The sequence below is a fragment of the Ovis canadensis genome, chromosome 2 (assembly GCF_042477335.2).
Source record: "Ovis canadensis isolate MfBH-ARS-UI-01 breed Bighorn chromosome 2, ARS-UI_OviCan_v2, whole genome shotgun sequence".
NCBI lineage: Eukaryota > Metazoa > Chordata > Mammalia > Artiodactyla > Bovidae > Ovis > Ovis canadensis.
Genome location: NC_091246.1, coordinates 151,480,001 through 151,495,372, shown reverse-complemented (window position 1 = coordinate 151,495,372; position 15,372 = coordinate 151,480,001).

Genomic DNA, 15,372 nt, shown 5'->3' with positions numbered 1-15,372 from the left:
GGAGAAATAAGTAAATAATCTCATGAGATACTTGAATATATTTTTAAAAAGAGCTATGATTTTGGAAACTTATATTCTTCTTTTCTGTATTATGTTCATTTAGCATAATACCATTCTAAATTTTAGAAAAAAATATTTAATACACACATTAGAATTAATTCAGACAAACTGTTGACAACTGATAATCTATATTTTTGTCCTCAAAAAGAATGTTGTTTTGTGCTCAATATTTGTAAATTATTCAAGTATATTCAAAATGTAAATTAAAAAATAACAGCATTAACAGAGGTATCTCATTTAAATCATGCTGTCATTTTAACATGCCATTTTTCTAGATTTACTGCCTTTTTCTAAATAGACCATTTTGACATTATATAATTTTGACTATAGATCCTGTGTATTCTACTGCAGTTGCTGTTCCTGCTGCTGAGTCGCTTCAGTTGTGTCCGACTCTGTGCGACCCCATAGATGGCAGCCCACCAGGCTCCCCCATCCCCGAGATTCTCTAGGCAAGAATGCTGGAGTGGGTTGCCATTTCTTTCTCCATTCTACTGCAGTATTTCCTATTAAAAAAACATGGAACAAATGGAGACTGTTATACTGTGCTTTTGCCAGTTATGAGCAAATTATATCCATTTGGCTTATCACATATGTGTAATATCTCTTTGGAATTTATTCTATATATATCAAAACATTAATTTTGAAATGGTAAGCTTCTTTAAGTGCCTTCAAATTCATAATGCATGAGGTGCCTTCAACCAAATATATATTCGGTTCCCAGCATTATTGGTGTTTCTAATTTCAATAACTATAATATTATCACCTTTGGACTTTTATGGCATCTTTCATCCGTGGACCTTAAAGGGCTTTACAAACATTAATTCACACAACATTCTTGTGAGGTGCAGAAATATCATTAACCCCATATTACAGATGAGGAAACAAGCACAGAAAGGTTAATAATACGCACACTATTTTCTACTTGTATAGCGCCTTTGATTCTAAGTACACTGGAACGTTTATTATACTGGTATACTGGAGAACAGAACTAAAACAGGCTTACAGGCTTACAGATTAACTCATGGAAGACTGTTACACCATAGCATGTATTTCTAGAAATTGCCCCCTTAGTATAGATTGATAATATAATATTGAATTAAATTCAAATAGTTTTCAGTTGTAATTGGGAATCATGAATTCAGAGTTTTCCTTAGTTTTCTCTCTAGTTGGAAAGTATGATGCTTATGCAACATGGGCAACAGACTATATAAAATTGTATGTTGTATTAAAAACTTAAATAATACCTCAAAATGAATTAACAGATAATGACGTGATACCAAGCTTCTTCCTGGATTTTATTTTTAAGGCATTTAAGGTTTAGTCATTTATATTAAAAACGGTAAATAAACAACTTACATTTCATCATATATTTTTATGGTGTTAATCATTGTCATTTAGTTTTTTCATGGTTAAATTCTAGTTTTAACATTTTTCCTTCCTATGTTGTTGTTGTTAAGTTGCTAAGTCATGTCTAACTCTTTGTGACCCCATGGATTGCCTCACACCAGGCTTCTCTGTCCTTCACTCTTGCCTCACGCCAGGCTTCTCTGTCCTTCACTCTCTCCTGGAGTTTGCTCAAACTCATGTCCATTAAGTCGGTGATACCATTCAACCATCTTATCCTCTGTTGCCAACTTCTCCTCCTGCCCTCAGTCTCTGAGTCAGCTTTTCATATTATGTGGCTAAAGTTTTGGAGCTTCTGCATCAGTCCTTCCAATGAATATTTGGAGTTGATTTCCTTTAGCATTGACTGGTTGGATCTCCTTGCAGTCCAAGGGACTCTCAGAGTCTTCTCCAACACCATAGTTCAAAAGCATCAATTATTCGGTGCTCAGCTTTCTTCACAGTCCAACTCTCACATCTATACATGACCACGGGAAAAACCATAGCCTTGACTAGATGCACCTTAGTCAGCAAAGTAATGTCTCTGCTTTTAAATATGCTGTCTAGGTTGGTCATAACTTTTCTCCCAAGGAGTAAGCGTCTTTTAATTTCATGGGTGCAGTCACCATCTGCAGTGATTTTGGAGCCCAAAAAAATAAAGTCTGACACTGTTTCCCCATCTATTTCCCATGAAGTGATGGGACCAGATGCCATGATCTTTGTTTTCTGAATGTTGAGCTTTCAGCCAACTTTTTCATTCTCCACTTTCACTTTCATCAAGAGGCTTTTTAGCTCCTCTTCGCTTTCTGCCATAAGGGTGGTGTCATCCACATATCTGAGGTTATTGATATTTCTTTCGGCAATCTTGATTCCAGCTTGTGCTTCTTCCAGCCCAGCATTTCTCATGATATACTCTGCATATGAGTTAAATAAGCAGGGTGACAATATACAGCCTTGACGTACTCCTTTCCTATTTGTCCAGTTCTAACTGTTGCTTCTTGACCTGCATATAGGTTTCTCAAGAGGCAGGTCAGGTGCTCTGGTATTCCCATCTCTTTCAAAATTTTCCATAGTTTATTGTGATAAAACAGTCAAGGGCTTTGGCATAGTCAATAAAGCAGAAATAGATGTTTTTCTGGAACTCTCTTGCTTTTTCCATGATCCAGCGGATGTTGGAAATTTGATCTCTGGTTCCTCTTGCCTTTTCTAAAACCAGCTTGAACATCTGGAAGTTCACGGTTTATGTATTGCTGAAGCCTGGCTTGAAGAATTTTGAGCGTTACTTTATCAGCGTGTGAGATGAGTGCAATTGTGCGGTAGTTTGAGCATTCTTTGGCATTGCCTTTCTTTGGAATTGGAATGAAAACTGACCTTTTCCAGTCCTGTGGCCACTGCTGAGTTTTCCAAATTTGCTGGCGTATTGAGTGCAGCACTTTCACAGCATCATCTTTCAGGGTTTGAAATAGCTCTACTGGAACTCCATCACCTCCACTAGCTTTGTTGGTAGTGATGCTTTCTAAGGCCCACTTGACTTCACATTCCAAGATGTCTGGCTCTAGGTAAGTGGTCATACCATTGTGATTATCTGGGTCATGAAGATCTTTTTTGTACAGTTCTTCTATGTATTCTTGCCGCCTATTCTTAATATCTTCTGCTTTGGTTAGGTCCAGACCATTTCTGTCCTTTATCGAGCCCATCTTTGCATGAAATGTTCCCTTGGTATCTCTAATTTTCTTGAAGAGGTCTCTAGTGTTTCCCATTCTGTTCTTTTCCTCTATTTCTCTGCATTGATTGCTGAAGAAGGCTTTCTTATCCCTCCTTGCTATTCTTTGGAACTCTGCATTCAGATGCTTATATGTTTCCTTTGCTCCTTTGCTTTTCACCTCTCTTCTTTTCACAGCTATTTGTGAGGCCTCCCCAGACAGCCATTTTGCTTTTTTGCATTTCTTTTCCATGGGGATGGTCTTGATCCCTGTCTCCTGTACAATGTCACGGACCTCATTCCACAGTTCATCAGGCACTCTATTGATCAGATCTAGTTCCTTAAATCTATTTCTCACTTCCACTGTATAATCATAAGGGATTTGATTTAGGTCATACCTGAATGGTCTAGTGGCTTTCCCTACTTTCTTCAATTTAAGTCTGAATTTGGTAATAAGAAGTTCATGATCTGAGCCACAGTCAGCTCCCAGTCTTGTTTTTGTTGACTGTATAGTGCTCCATCTTTGGCTGCAAAGAATATAGTCAATCTGATTTCAGTGTTGACCATCTGGTGATGTCCATGTATAGAGTCTTCTTTTGTGTTGTTGAAGAGGGTGTTTGCTATTACCAGTACATTTTCCTGGCAAAACTCCATTAGTCTTTGCCCTGCTTCATTCCATATTCCAAGGCCAAATTTCCCTGTTATTCCAGGTGTTTCTTGACTTCCTACTTTTGTTTCCAGTCCCCTATAATGAAAAGGACATCTTTTTGGAGTGTCAATTCTAAAAGGTCTTGTAGGTCTTCATAGCACCGTTCAACTTCAGCTTCTGCAGCATTACTGGTTGGGGCATAGACTTGGATTACTGTGATATTGAATGGTTTGCCTTGGAAACGAACAGAGATCAGTCTGTCACTTTTGAGATTGCATCCAAGTACTGCATTTCAGACTCTTTTGTTGACCATGATGGCTACTCCATTTCTTCTAAGGGATTCCTGCCCGCAGTAGTAGATATAATCGTCATCTGAGTTTAATTCACCCATTCCAGTGCATTTTAGTTCACTGATTCCTAGAATGTAGACGTTCACTCTTGCCATCTCCTGTTTGACCACTTCCAGTTTGCCTTGATTCATGGACCTGACATTTCAGGTTCCTATGCAGTATTGCTCTTTACAGCATCAGACCTTGCTTCTATCACCAGTCACATCCACAACTGGGTATCGTTTTTGCTTTGGTTCCATCCCTTCATTCTTTCTGGAGTTATTTTTCCACTGATCTCCAGAGCATATTGGGCACCTACTGACCTGGGGAGTTCCTCTTTCAGTATCCTATCATTTTGCCTTTTCATACTGTTCATGGGGTTCTCAAGGCAAGAATGCTGAAGTGGTTTGCCATTCCCTTCTCCAGTGGACCACATTGTGTCAGACCTCTCCACCATGCCCGCCCATCTTGGGTGGCCCCACAGGGCATGGCTTAGTTTCATTGAGGTAGATAGGCTGTGGTCCTAGTGTGATTAGATTGACTAGTTTTCTATGATTATGGTTTCAGTGTGTCTGCCCTCTGATGCCCTCTTGAAACACCTATTGTCTTACTTGGGTTTCTCTTTTTTATGGTAGAGCTCAGTATTTCCATATTTACTTTAAGGTTCACTATGTTTAAAAGACAAGAGGCCAGATCTGAATCATGCAGAACCAGGTTTTCTTTATCATTGATCTCCGGTCCTAAAAACATCAGAGCACAGGTTTCCAGTGCATCTACATAAAGTTTTTTCTTTCTCATTCTTTTCACTACTGGAATTTACTAGTGCCCCTTTAGCATTATTTCCCTGCTCTTTCCTCACCACCACCTTCTTAAAAGGATTGTTTATATCTTTTCTATCCTGACAGACTCAATGTATGTGCTGGACACTGGGAATCCCATGGTATAGATGACAGATTGATTTAAAGGAGCTTATAGTCTGAAAGTAGAGACGGACATTAAGGAAGAAGTTATAATTCTATTAATTACATGACCATGCAAAATCTCTGTGAAGAAAAGAAACTATAAAAGGTTAACCCACAGTCTGGCAGCACAATTGTCAGTTAAGAGAGAAGAATTGCAGTAGTGAGTCTATTGTAGCAATGATTCAAGGGAAAAGAAAATAACTTGATGACGTGACTAGTGTTGACAGATCCTGAAATCTGGAATCGTTGGTGTGGAAACCAGCTGGGTTGGGGTCTTGTGCTTACCCATACAGGGCAGGCATTAGTAGTTTAATATCTCAGAAGTGCCTAACAGACAATGATACAATACCAGGCTTGTTCCTATATGCTTTTTTAGGCATTAATGATTCAGTCGTTTATATTAAAAAGAATTAAAAAATACAATTTTAAGTTTCTACAGAAAAGCTAGATGGATAGTTGTATCAAAATGTAGATCACCGTTGTATTAGAAAGAAAGCTGTTATGAGAGAAAGAAGAAAAATAATTCCTTTCCTTTCAACATGCATGATACTCATATATTTCTCCCTTCCAATCCAGTTGCTTCTTCTTGCATGCTCTTGCTTTCTGGGGATCTCTTCTCTAAATCTCTACTTCTTCTGTTCCTTCTTCAGCCTGACCTAGCAATGAAGAACTGGTGCTAAAAATTTGGGCCCTTTTATTCCCTCTCTTTATATTGACTTGCTTTCATCCCTGAGTTAGGAAGGATTGCCATAGAAGGAACAATCTTTTAAAGATACGGTTGTGGGTATCAAACCAATTTTGCCTTAGGCCAGCATACTTTATGTTAGTTGTGCACAAGAGTACTTGGGGTAATATGCAGGTATGCATAAGTCTGACAGGAACTTTGCTCACAATTTATTTCATTGAAAGTTGACAGGAATATCTCCACTGATATATCCAGATGGGCAGATGAGCACCGAGACTTCAAATGTTATGCCTTATCTCAACAAATTAAGTAGAAACTCTATTGTTTTTAAGGACATCTCCTCAGAATTGGCCTGATATGATCAGCAGACTGAACTGTTTCTAATGTAACGGAAGTTTAGCTTTGCTCTTCCTTCAGTTCAGTTGCTCGGTCGTGTCCTACTCTTTGCGACCCCATGGACTGCAGCACACCAGGCATCCCTGTCCATCACCAACTCCTGGAGTTTCAAAAACATGGTAAGTAGGCAAAAAAAAAAAAAAGGCGATTTATGCATAGGACTTCAAGTCAGGCAATCAGGAAAAGGATGGAAAAGAAGCAGATTCAGTTTGTGTCACTGTGCTCTGTACAAATGGAACTCAGTTTCAAAACACGGTTAAACACAGAGACTGTCCAATCAGAATTGGGTTCAAATCCCACTAGAGCTTCTCATACATATGTGTCTTAGTGCAGGTTACTTAAACTGCAAGCTTCAGTTTCTTCATCTTTAAGACAGGGTTAATATTACTCTATATGAAGATTGGGAGGCTTAAACTACAGGTGCAGAGTTCTAAACAGCACCCAAGGAAGTTATCATTTGCTATTTCTTGGCACCCCACTCCAGTACTCTTGCCTGGAAAGTCCCATGAATTAAGGAGCCTGGTGTGTTGCAGTCCATGGGGTCACGAAGCGTCGGACACAACTGAGTGACTTCACTTCACTTTTCACTTTCATGCTTTGGATAAGGAAATGGCAACCCAATCCAGTGTTCTTGCCTGGAGAATCCCAGGGACAGGAGAGCCTGGCCGGCTGCCGTCTATGAAGTCACACAGAGTCGGACACGACTGAAGCGACTTAGCATTCATATGAAAACTATATAGCAGAAATGTAGAAATAATAGTCCCATTCCTCTGGATACACAAGAACTCTAAAAATGAATGAAATGAATTCCAACTGATAATCCCGAATCCAACATAAACTACCAACATAAAATGAGTGATTGTTATCCTAAATAATCTTTTCTCTCCTGAATTTATTACCAACATATTAGTACATGAGATGTTTAAAATTGATTCAGGCTATTTATTGATGCAGCCTAAGAATCCTGCTATTCTATATTTGAATCATCTTATGTTTTAGTTTTCATCAACTGTAAATTACTTACCCAAGGTCACACAGCTAGCTGGTGGTAAAATACAGAACAAATCGTAGGTGTTATGACTTTTAATCTAGGGCCTTACCTAGCAGATCACACGGCTATTGAAGACATGCACAGGCTTATCATTCTCTAAGCTTGAGAAAAACCTCAGTAATATCATTAGAACATTCCAGGTCTCCTTTTCCATATTCATTTATGTACACCGATCAGCTCATTCTTTTCAAATGCCAGGGATGTATTGCTCACTAGAGGAACTTCAGTACCCAGCAGTCTTTAATGTAAAAGGCAAACCTTTCCACTAATGAGCAGTTTGTCTAGTGTTCTTAACCTTATCAGCAGCTCCTCAAGTGATAAAGGCTTAACTATTATGCATCGAAAGGTGTTGATAATTCTCAATCTTCATGCAGAAAATGGCTCTTTTGTCACTTCTTAGAGTCTGCTGTTATACTTAGCACACTGCTTACAAATTACCCTTCCTATGCCGCAAAGCAGTCAGCTGGAAGTATTAGTGGGCTGGCAGCAGGTGGAGCCTCTTCCTGTCAGGACAAGAATGATACCTGCTGCTTAATAGAAAAAGAACCATCTGCAGTTTAATGATGCAGACCTGTCCCAGGAAATGGACTGAGTTTAAAGACAAGGTAGAGGAAAGAACATTTTTAAAAAGAAAAAAAGAAGAAAATAGGGAAAATGAGATTGAGTATTAAAGACTGTACAAATAGACTTGAAGGCTGGAGGTTTTATCAACTTGAACATTGTAGTACCTAGTGACTAAAATTAATTAACCCCTTTGCTTCTAGGCTCCCCTAACCACAGTGGGCCCTCTAAACCAGGCCCACAGCTCCTAGGGCCTGTCTTCCACCAGCTTCTGGAATTGAAGAATACAGGACAACACTGTCTCTATATTGCTGCAAGAGAAACAATAAAAGCTTGATCAGCTGAATGCTTAAATATGGCTGAATGTTTGATGAGATGAAGATGTAATTTTGTCTATGTTCCCTAAGGATCTGGATTAAATATGACTACAGGGCCTAATCAAATAGCTAGTCACTGAACAACGGTCCCAACTGCATTTTTCATTCTAGGCATGCCTTTCTCCCTCACCACCCCCCCAAGTACATTACTTATTCACTGGTTTGTCAGCAGTGTGCATTATTAGCGCTTGAGAGATAAAACTTTAAGTGTTGCTCCCAATTAGCACAACAGTGACCACGCACCATGCTCTGTGCTTAATGCCTGCTCTCAGAGAGGAGCTGGTTTTGAAGGTCTGAGGTGGAGGAGAAAAAAAATGAAACAGCTTAAGCATTCATTTTGAGTGGAGAGACAGCTCCTATTAACATTTAACAGCATTTGTGCAACTTGGTGCGGAGGTTATGATGCAAATGAGGAGGAATTAAAAGTGGCCAGGGGTTTGTCATTGATGGATTGCAGTCTGGCGGTGTTCACACTTCTGCCGTGTCCATCAGAAGCGATTACTGTGTAATTAAACCTTATTTCTCTACTCTTCAGTGCATAATTACTTTGTGAATGTAACCATCATCTAAAAAAGCTACCAAAATGCTTTAGCATTTAGTCTAGCAGTCATTTCCCTAGCTTGTGTCAGATATAACCATCAGACAGTGCAAAAGAACTGTCACTTTTAATAAGAGGCAAAAAATTAAATGAAACAGTATGCTTATTACAGGAAAATTAGGCGTTCAAGTGGTAGAGTCCTTTTCTGCTATTTGCATAATTTATTCTTTTTTGTCCCTCACACCAGAAGCTTCAGGCAATTTTCTTCACATTTAAATAGATCGCACATTTAAGGCTACTTAAGGAAAATTATCACTTTGCATATTTTAATTGTTGTAAAGAAAGTGAATAGAAGAGGTCTGCAGCTTGGACTCTTGAGTCAGTCAGATGCTCAACTGTCTGATTCTGGAGCTCCCACTGCTGCACTAGAGATAACCCTACAGTTCACAGCCATCCACTTGCATTTCATCAGCATGCAAATGCAGCTCCGAGCACTACAATAAGTGGATCTTTGATATTTACAAACTAGCCGCTAATAACTAAAACGCAATTTGTTTGACATAACTTTAGATTTTCTTATCTATGTGCTTTTTTTTTTCTTTTTAGAGAAAAACATGGTAAGTCCTTTAGTTTTAGAAAAACTAAGAGACAGTCCACTGAAACTGGATAATGTTCTACAGGTTCTAGAAATTATGCTTTGCTGCAAAACCATCCATCTATTTTAGCAAGTCAGTCAACTTCTCAAGTTCTTTCATTTCATTTGGATTCACTTTTAATACAATTAAAAATTCAAATAAAAGTTACAATAAAAACTCTCTCCCGGAAGAATTCTGTCAAATCTATGGTGTTTCAAACAAGTGATGCAGTTACCATGGGTAGGATGTAATGTTTCAATCTGTGTTCTAATTCAAAGAGATGAGATCAACAGCATGGGCCAGTGCAGAGCAAAAGCTATAAATAGGCTAATGTCTGCACAAACTGTTAATTATGAAACTGGTAAAAGTTAAAAAGGAGATTCCAGTGAAAACTTTGATCAAAACATACTTAGCTTATTTATTGTACTTAAATGGGTTAAAAAAACAAATCTCAGTGGTGTAATTTGCTTAGTTTTCATTACCAATTAAGAAAAAATACAGAGGCAGAATACTGACGTCTTCATTTTTACAAGATAGCAATGCTTTAAAGAATATTAAGACGTGAACTTGATTAACTCAGCAACACTTTTGTTTAATTACAAACAATTATAGGTTCCCTTTGGCTACTGGTCATTTTCATTTGCAATGCTATTGTCCTCCTTAAGTGCAAATTCTAAACACTAATGAATGTCTGAGGGACTACAGTGAGCACACATTTGTAGACACAAAGCAAACATTTGTCTTTAAAAGTAGGTGAAGTAGGTCTTAGTTTACAAAAACTATCAGTGTATGGCAAAGTAATATAAAACAGCACATTATAGAGAGTGATAAAGGTTAGTGTTAGATATGAACTTATAATTTAGAGAGGAACCTACCGTGATTTCAATCTGATGTGACTTTTAGTATAACATTTTCCTTTAAATTTTAAAATGTAGTGTTACAGCTGTATTTAAAGTCAGTGAAAGAGTTTTTCTTTCACTACCTTCATAACTCTGTTTTCCAAATTGTATTTTTATTGTTTGATCATTTTTACTTAAAATATTTGATTGGAAAAAATTAAGTAAATTCTGGAAAAAGTAGAAAAATTTGAAAGAAATCTTAACTATTTATTTCCTAGAAGTAATATGCGGCTGATGTCCTTCATACCTGATTCTAGCATTTAGAGTAGAAATGAAAGAAGTTATTTCAGGTGGCATTGTCTACATCACTGAGCACTTGATTAAATCAGTTGACTCCAAATTTTTCATTTGGATTTTCTTCTTTTTCTCTCTTTTGGAGATGAGTTTTGACTGTGTTGCTTTTACATACATTTAAAAGAGGATTGCACATATTCTTTGACTCTGCTTACCATGCTCCCCGAACTACCAATGCCAAAATGACAATAGCCAGAAACAAGTGACCTCTCAACATAGTTGAATATATCAGAGAATCAAATGCAGTGATGCACATTTCTAAACACAGTATTCTGTGTTTACCTGTTAATATAGAATTGCTTTTGTGGTTGGAAGTTGGAGAATATCTCTATTTGAGATGGCATTTCTCAGATACATTTCTTGCACATAGAAATAAAGTATATCATAATACCAGGTATACTTTTAGCAGTACTTCATAATGTAGAAGGGCATGATGATAGTTGAAGATAAAGAGGACATTTATAAATAAATTTCTTTTAAGCAGTTATAATGGCACCCCACTCCAGTACTCTTGCCTGGAAAATCCCATGGATGGAGAAGCCTGGTAGGCTGCAGGCCATGGTGTCGGTAAGAGTCGGACATGACTGAGCAACTTCACTTTCACTTTTCACTTTCATGCATTGGAGAAGGAAATGGCAACCCACTCCAGTGTTCTTGCTTGGAGAATCCCGGGGACGGGGGAGCCTGGTGGGCTGCTGTCTATGGGGTGGCACAGTTGGATATGCTTAGCAAGCAGTTATTAAAGGCTCATTTGTGTTTGTAATATTCTTTTTATAAATTTGCTTTCTTTCACTTTTCACTTTCATGTATTGGAGAAGGAAATGACAACCCACTCCAGTGTTCTTGCCTGGAGAGTCCCAGGGATGGGGGAGCCTGGTGGGCTGCTGTCTATGGGGTCGCACAGAGTCGGACACGACTGAAGCGACTTAGCAGGAGCTGCAGCAGAAGCTGGGGATAATAATGCACTAACTCATAGATAGTAGAGTGAGGGAAAATTGCAAGTAAAGTTGACATTATCCTGCATGATATGCCCAATAAACGTAAACTGTTATCTCTAAAATGAATATAAAAATTAGACTAAGAGTATCACTTTGATAGATCAAAAGTGAAGTCCAAGCAACATGGATGGAACTCGAGATTATCATACTAAGTGAAGTAAGACAGAGAAAGACAAATATCACATGATATTGCTTATATGTGGAATTTAAAAAAAATGATATAAATGAACTTACTTACAAAACAAAAAACAGGCTCAGAGAGAAAGATCTTATAGTTGAGGGGGGAGTGATAGATTGGGAGCTTCAGACTGAGAAGTGGGCACTGCTTATTTAAAACAGATAACCAACAAGGACCTACGGTATAGCATAGGGAACTCTGAGCAATTCTCTATAATAACCTAAATGGGAAAAGGATTTGCTAATGAATAGGTAATGTGTATATGTATAACTGAATCATTTTTTTGTAGAAACTAACACAACATTGTTAATCAATATACACCAATATAAAATAAAACAAATTTTAAATGAAGTTCAAAAAATACTGGCACTCTTTTTTAAAGGACACCATCCTGAATTCTGTACAATGGCTAACAGTCATCTCGATGTTCAGTCACTGTAACATATATACATTAGGTTAATGGAGACTTTAGACAGTATCACGTAATAATGAAGAACACGGCCTTTTGAGTCAATAGAGCTGAGTTAAAATTCTTGCTCACTTTGGATACACTACTAAATTTGCTAAGATTTAGTTTTCTTCTCTGAAAAATGAACACTTACCTTACAGGGCTATTGAAAAATATGAGATAAAGCATTTATCACTGTACCAAGCCTATAGTAAATATCTGAAAATGGCACTTGTTCTCACTACTATTGCTATAGTATATTCACCTTTATATATATATCTGTGATGTTATAGGACTCAGATTTTGCCTCATTAACTTTCCTTAATAAAAATAAGAATATTTTGGATTGTGAAAGGCATACATTTTTTAAATAATATGAACTCAAGTTCATTATACATTTGTTTTATTTATAGTAGATTCTTAAACACCTACTAATGTATCTCGGTATAATTCATATTTTCAAATATGAAGTTTATCATTTCAGTAGACAAATAATTTTTTAATGGTAGCATCATAACACACTGTCATGGAAACAGTGTGTGCATGCTCAGTTGCTTCAGTCGTGTCCAACTCTTTGTGACCCCGTGGCAGGTAGCCCACCGGGCTCCTCTGTCCGTGGGATTCTCCCAGCAAGTATACTGGAAAGGGGTTGCCATGCCCTCCTCCAGGGGATCTTCCCAACCTGGGGATCAGACCTGTGTCTGCTTGCATCTCCTGCATTGCAGGCAGATTCTTTATCAGAGTATCACCTGGGAAGCCCAGTGGAAACAGTATTACCTACTTTTTTCTTTTTCAACCACTTTTTAATTTTTTATTAGATTCTTTTTTTTCCCTAAAAATAATTAGCCTTTCATTCTTTGAGACCAGATGTCTATAAACAATAATAACCATAAATTTTGGATCTCCAACTGAAGACACTTTTTTTTTATTAGATTTGCCATTTCAAAAACCTGTCACTGACATATAACAACTTTTCCATATTCTATAGATTAGAGAGAATAGAAGATTCTCCATCACAACTGCACTTAACCAAAGCATTTGAAAAGGATATTTAATTATACCTACTATCCATTTTTTATCTCCCCAGTGTTGTTTACTATCTCAATAAGCAGTATCATTTGCATTGTTAATCTGAAGTCATTCAGCATATTTTTATGAGTTTGGTTTTAGGGGAAATAAAAATAATGTACAAATTTCATGATAAATAAAAATGGAACATCATTTATTTAAGTCCACTTAGTTCACTTCTGTTCTTTCTGACGTTTCTCTTCTCTGCCTCTCCCACCTTCTTCAACCTTCTTTAAAATCCAAAACCTTAAAGAATGCCAGGAAGAAAAAATAAATAAAAAGTGCAGTGGGAAAGTTTGTGATGAATCCACATCCTTAAATAGGTATCCATGACATACATATTGGGTCAACTGGAATTTTAGACAGTGTAGCGTTAACTCATCCCATATATTTAAGTATTCCTACTGAATTGTGTGAATTTTTCCCTCATCTGATTACTCAACCCTATTTAGAAAAAGAATTGTTTTCCTAAAAATAAAAGAAATGTTAATGTATGGATTCTCCAACTTCATGAACCACATAGAGAACAGGTAATTGAAACTGTTCGACTTTGGTCAAAAAAACTAGCACTAGGTGGTAATGTAAATGTCACTGTCAGGAAGAGGTTAGATAATCTTTCAATTTCAGTGGATGGGAAAGGCAGTTTTGTTATTTTGGCCATTGACCTGTCATTTACTTAAATTAAAACTTAACTACTACAGCAAGGTATCAGTTTATTAATATAATCCAGGTTCTATATTTTTTAAGAGCAGTTTAAGATTCACAGAAAAATCGAGAGGAAAGCAGCATTTTCCTGTATCCAGGCTCAATTTTAAGGCAGTCATTTAATTTGCATACTCGAGTCCTTGTATATATAGTAAAAATAGGCTAGCTAGTAAGAATTGGTATAAATGTTTCCTAAGACTCATGATAACTATTAATGATATGTCTTTATTACTATTTACAGAACTGTATAGGTGAAGTGCATTAAATAGAACTGAGGGACTATTTGGTTACCTAATATGACTTATATTTAGATGAAGTCTTAAACTTTCTCATGGCATTTTTAGAGTAATTTAAATATAGGTGATATCATGATATAATAAGGTATTTTAATATAACATGAATGCATATATTATCATTATGGTTATTTATTAGTTTTTTCCATAATTTTTTTAACTTGTAAATTTTCACTAAAAATGGATTGAATTTCAAGGAAGGGTGAGAGTGAAAATAATGATCTCAGCTGTGTATGCACAATCTTTTTATCATCTCAGTGACTTTTCCTTATTTTTTTGTCATCAACATTTTTTAAAGATCCTTGTTTCAAATTGAGTTGTGAAGCATTCAGTCTCAAAGTTGATTAGAATCCAAATCTTTCTGTTTAAGTAACTATTTAGGGAAACCCATGAACAGTATGAAAAAGCAAAAAGACAAGGAAGCCTGGAGTTCATGGGGTCCCAGAGACGCGTGCGACTGAGTGACTGAACTGAATGATGATTTTAAAGTTATTAAAATGATATTTACAGTACTCCTTCCTCATAATTTCTAGGTGGTAGCCAAATCACTTTTAGCTCACTAAGAGAAGACCATGATGATTCAGCTCCAGATGTTTTCTTGAGTTTCCCACAGAATTGGAGATCTGTTAGGACAAAATTTTTCTACCCCTAGGCCAGTGGTTCTCAAGTCAGCATTTTTGGCCCCATCTGTAAGTTTGATAGAAATGTAAGTAAACGTCCTCCTATTTTCTCTACCAAATCAGAATCTCAGGGTGTTGGGTCCAAGAAACTTAACAAGCTTTTCTAGGTAATTGTTATGTTGCATGTTAAAGGTTGAGAGCCACTGCTTTAGGCCAAAGAGAACAAAAAGTTAAGTTAGTGGTATCTAGATGCGGCTGGAAGAGTGAGTATGTAGTTAGTTTCCATTATCTTCAGTTGCTGGCACACAATCATTTGTTCTATATTCTGTAGAGTTCCTAGACAGTTCTCTAGCATCTTAGCGGTAGTTTAAAAGGAGACATAAAGTGTGTTATGTGCAAGTGGATGAGGTCAGGAACAGTGACAAGTAGATAGGAAAGTAGACCAGAAAACGTCTTCTAAATGTGTTGGTGAAAATAGAATGAGCTGATAATTTAATTCTTGGATAATTTCCAAATATTACAATTTAATAGCATTAACTTG